Source organism: Nicotiana tomentosiformis, chromosome 12, assembly GCF_000390325.3.
Source record: "Nicotiana tomentosiformis chromosome 12, ASM39032v3, whole genome shotgun sequence".
Classification (NCBI taxonomy): domain Eukaryota; kingdom Viridiplantae; phylum Streptophyta; class Magnoliopsida; order Solanales; family Solanaceae; genus Nicotiana; species Nicotiana tomentosiformis.
In genome coordinates this window covers 40,157,108-40,162,851 of record NC_090823.1, presented here as the reverse complement: position 1 = coordinate 40,162,851, position 5,744 = coordinate 40,157,108, and positions in this window count along the sequence as shown.

The window sequence follows — 5,744 nt, the reverse complement described above, 5'->3', positions numbered from 1 at the left end:
CCTTGCTTGATACTTTGGGTTGTTATTGTTTCTTGGTGAGGAAGAGTGAAAAGCATGAACGGTGTTGTCGTTCCATATTTGCATATTGATATCATTGCTTGAGTGAATGAGGATTGAAGAAAAAAGGGTGATACCATGCATTTTATTGCATTATTATCATTTATCGTATCATGTGAGGGTGAGAGTAAAAGTACAAATGGTAATGTCGTGCCATTTTATTTATCATATCATATGGTGAGGATGAGACTAAAAGCATGAAGGGTGATTTCATACAATTTGATGATTTCATTGCTTTACTTGATTCTCGGACTCTGAATTTTACTTGGCCACCTCGTTGCTTATTTCGGAAAGAGACTACTTGGTGACTCTGTACTTACTATTCTGAATGTGGCTCCCTATTTTATATGACCCTTCCCTGTTATTACTTTAAATGCTTTACTTGTTATTTCTGTTGCTTTAAGTATATACCTGCACAGCTTTTTTGTAGGTATCTAGTCTTAGCCTCGTCACTACCTTTTTGGGGTTAGGCTCGATACTTATGGAATATATTGAGTCAGTTGTACTCATACTACACTTCTTATGTAGATTCTGGTATTGGTCCTAGCAGTGTCTAGCAGAATTTCTGGTCGGATCATGTCTGCATCTGGAGACTTGAGGTAGACCTGCACGGCGATTGCAGTCCCCTTCTTTATCTAGTTTTACTGTTTATTTTGTTTTGAACAGTTATATTTTCATCAGACATTGGTTGTAGCACTTTTAGTATGCTTATATACTTGTGACACAAGATTCCGGGATTTGGCTAGTCAGCATTTGGATTATTATATCTATTTCAAAATTCTACAACTTAATTTCTTATTATATTTCTTTCAAATTGGTTTAAACCTAGTTGGATGTACACTAATGTTGTCTTGCCTAGCAAGTGGACATTAGGTGCCATCACGGCCCCCCAGTTGGACTATCGGGTCATGACATATCAGAGCGCTTGGTTGCCTAGATCTCACGAATAATGAGCAAGTTTAGTATAGTCCGGAGGATCATTACAGAGATGTTTTCACTTATCTTCTAGAGGCTATAGAGCTTTAGGAAATTTCATTTCTTTCTTAATCTGTCGTGTGACTTTATTGTATCGCTGAAATTTGAAACATTTTTTCTTGTTCTCACAGATGGTGAGTACACGTACTACATCTACAACCAATCAGGAGGCGGAGCCCCAGGTTACAGCCACTACCAGGGGTAGAGGCTGGAGCCGAGGGATATCCAAAGGAATAGGCAAAGCTCAACCCAACGCTCGAGCAACAACACCTATTGTAGAGCCTCAAATCGAGCAGGAGGAGGAGATCCCTACTCATATTGTGTCGGTTGGACCAGCTCGAGTCCCAGAGGGGTTTATTGCTACCCCGGTACTTCAGGATGCTCTAGTCCACCTAGTAGGGTTTATGGAGAGCGTGGCCCAAGCCAGTGTACTTCTTGTAGCACCAGCCGTTTCTCATACTGGGGAGTAGACTAGAATCCCATTACCCACACTAGAGCAGATGGCTCACGGATATCAAATTCTGACAGTTCTACTAGTTGGAAGTTGAGCCTGTCATTGCTACACAACACAGGGAGGGACCTACTATGTCATCAGAGGGGCGGAAGAGGTTGGATAAGTTCACCAAGCTATTTCCTATTTGTTTTGGTGGTACACCTTTTACGGACCCACATGATTTCTTAGAACGATGCCATGAGGTATTGTGCAACATGGGCATAGTTGAGTCCAATGGAGTCTACTTTGCAGTATTTTGGATGCATGGCTCCGCCAAGAGGTGATGGCAGGAGTATGTTCGAGGCAGACCAACAGGTTCACCTCCACTCACTTGGGATCAAATCTCACAGCTATTATTGGAGAAGTTCAATCTTTTTTACTTTGAGAGAGGACTATCGCAGTCTATTTGAGCGCCTCTAACAGGTTAGCCTGACTGTTACCCATTACAAGACCAGATTTATAGATCTATCATGTCATGAGGTTATTTTTATCCCTACTAAGAGGGAGAGGGTGCGGAGATTTATTGATGGCCTTACTTGTGGTATCCGGCTCTAGATGGCTAGAGAGACTCAGGATGATATTTCTTTTAAACGAGTTGTAGAGATCGCCGGGCAGATCGAGAGGATTCATGATCAAGGTAGAGATACGAGATATGAGAAGAGGCCCCATCATTTTGGTGGTTTTAGTGGGGCCTCGTTTGGAGGCATGGGCTTATCTGGTTGGGGCCATCCCAACAAACCTAATTTAGTCTTCACTTCAGGTATCACATGATACTTTGGGCAATCGTGGTTCTTATGGGTCTCATCCCGAGCAGCTAGCATACAATGCACCTTTAGCTCTGGTTAGTGCACCTCTGATTCAAAGTTATCATGGTGGGTATTCAGGTCGACAAGGTCAGTTCCAGGGTTAACAGTCTCAGCAACCGAAGACTTGTTATACTTCTGGAGATCCAAGGAATGTTGTGAGGTGTTACCCCAGGTCACAGAGCAGCATGGCACAACAGGGTACTCATGTCATGATTCGTGCAGTAGCTGCTCCACCAGTCGCTCAACCAACTAGAAACGAGGGTCAGGCAGCAAAAGGTGGTGGTCAGTCCATTATAGGTGGAGGTTAGACAGGGAGAGTCTGCCCAAGAGGCAGAGGTTAGATTGGTGGGGCTGATTCTCATTATGCATTGCCAGCTAGACCTGAGGCAAAGTCATCCGATGCGGTCCTCACAGGTATTGTTCCAGTTTTCTATAGAGATGCATCAATTTTATTTGATCCGAGTTCCACTTATTCCTATGTGTCATCTTATTTTTCTTCATATATGGATGTATCTCGTGATTCTTTGAGCGCTCGTATTTATGTGTCTACGCAATTGGGAGATTCTATTATGGTAGACCGTGTCTATCATTTGTGTGTGGTCTCTATCAGGGGTTATGAGACTAGGGTAGATCTTCTTTTACTCAGCATGGTGGACTTTGATGTTATTTTGGGTACGGACTGGTTGTCACCATATCGCGTTATTCTGGATTATCACACTAAAACTGTGAAATTGGCGATGCCGGGATTTCTAAAACTTGAGTGGAGAGGTTCATTAGGTTATGTCCCTAGTAGGGTGGTGTCCTTTCTGAAGGCATGGCGGATGGTTGAGAAGGGTTGCTTGGCATATTTAGCCTTCGTGAGGGATGTTGGTGCTGATACTCCTACTATTGGGTCAGTTTCGGTAGTGAGAGACTTTCCAGATGTATTACCAGCACACCTACCGGGCATGCGCCCCGATAGGGATATTGATTTTGGTATTGACTTGGTGACGGGTATTCAGTCCATCTCTATTCCACCATATCGCATGGCACTGGTGGAGTTAAAGGAATTAAAGGAACAACTTTAGGCATTTCATGAAAAAGGATTCATCAGACAGAGTGTTTCGCCTTGGGGTACTCCAATTCTATTTGTGAAGAGGAAAGATATTATTATGATGATGTGTATTAACTACAAGCAGCTGAACAAGGTTATAGTCAAGAACATGTACCCACTATCGCGTATTGATGATTTGCTTAATTAGCTTCAGGGTGCTAAGGTGTTCTCGAAGATTGACCTAAGATAGAGTTACCATTAGTTGAAAATGGGGGATTCAGATATTCTTAAGATGGCTTTCAGGGCTAGCTATGACCACTATGTCTTTTGGGCTGACCAATGTCCCAGCAGCCTTTATGCACTTGATGAACAACGTGTTCCAACCGTACCTTGATTCCTTCAGCATCGTATTCATTGATGACATATTGGTGTATTCTCACAGTCGAGGGGATTTTAAGCAGCACTTGAGGATCATGCTCCAGACTTTGAGGGAGAATAAGCTATATGTTAGGGGTCATTTGGTAGGATGCATTAGGTAAAATAATGCATGCATTAGCTTTGTGTATTCATGATACCTTGTTCGGTACACTTTTTGAGCCTATGCATTAGTTATGCAAACATTAGTTATACACCCTATTTGGTATTATCCTATGCATAATTAATGCATAAGAAATCATGGTATTAACAATGCAATGGGTTTTAGTGCATGCATTAGCTTAGTTAAAGATAAAATTATCCTTCAAAATTTATGCTTGATTAAAATATAATATTATATTAATGCAAGTTTGAAATAATCCAATAAAGTGGAAAATAAAATTATATCCCGAGCAAATATATAAATACATAGTATATTTTCTTTTTTATAAATAAATATTAAGTTCTATACTACAATATAGGTAGAAAAATTAAATAAATTTTTAAAACCTTTTTCATATAAAAATATTCCTCGACGTATATTTCTTTTAAAAAGATAAAGTGATGGATTGGTTTTGAGGTTATTTTTGTAAACAAATAATTCTTTTAGAAATTGTGCAATGCTTTGGTACATCAAACCAAACAATGGATAAGAAATATGTCAGCTTAACTAATGTGAGCATAAATAATTCAAGCCTCACTAGTATCACCATTACTAACATCCTATTCAGCATTATTCTTATACACCCTACCAAATGACCCCTTAAATTCTCCAAGTGCGAGTTTTGGCTTGATTCGGTGGCATTTTAGGGCCACGTGGTGTCTAGTGAGGGGATTAAGGTAGACCCGAAGAAATTTGAGGCAGTTCAAAACTAGCCTAGACCTGCCTCAACTACATAGATTCCGAACTTCTTGGGTTTGGCATGCTATTATCGTTGTTTCGTGGGGAGTTTTTCATCCATCGCAACTCCTTTGACTAGATTGACCCAAGAGGGTGCTCTTTTCAGATGGTCTGACGAGTGTGAGGCGAGCTTTCAGAAGCTCAAGACTATATTGACTACAGCCCCGGTATTGGCATTGCCTACAGGTTCGGGATCTTATACCGTACGACCAATTTTGACCATCCTTTATTAAATAAAATTATTTATGCCAAGTAATTTGCAATAAATGTGGTAAAATATTTTCAAATCAATAATACCTAGTTTTCATTAAAACAAATAATTAACAATGTTGAATTAATAACTTGGTATTAAATATTTATGAATTATATTACTCCTACTATTTTGAAATTATTAAAATAACCTTTTTTTTTAATAAACAAGTTTTACAATTGATTTAATGAATTAACCTTTGATTTATAATTATATATCTTTTATTACTTTAACTAATCCGAAATTAGTTTAATAATTTAATAAATGAAGTATTTTAATAAATAATTAGTTAAAATAATTTATAATATATTTAATGATATATTTTATCATACTTAATGAGAATTAATTAAGTTTAATTAAGTTAATATTTAAGGAGTTAAAAGCTCAAAAGGCTACAATTGCAATTAATTAACTAAACTCAAAGTGGCTATGGTTTAAATCCTATTTTCACTATTCTTGGCCCAAAACACACGAGCCCAAACCCCTGACTTGGTCCAGACCCATCTCTTCTATCCCATGTTGGCAACCCATGCCACTTTCTCTCAGCTAATAACATTGTGCCACGTCGCTTATCTTTCCTACTCATAAAACAAACATAACTGATCTGGACGGTTGATCCAAATCATCAACGGACCACATTAATTTCCGTTTTTCCTTTATTTTAAACCCTTTTCAAAACTTTATCTCAACCGTTCACACAGATCCAACGGCCCTCATTTTTGTCTATAATAACCATTTTTTATCAAATCTCACCTCCTAAAAATCGGAGCCATTGACCAAGAGATCCACTGGCTCAGAATCAGTCTTGCGTGTTT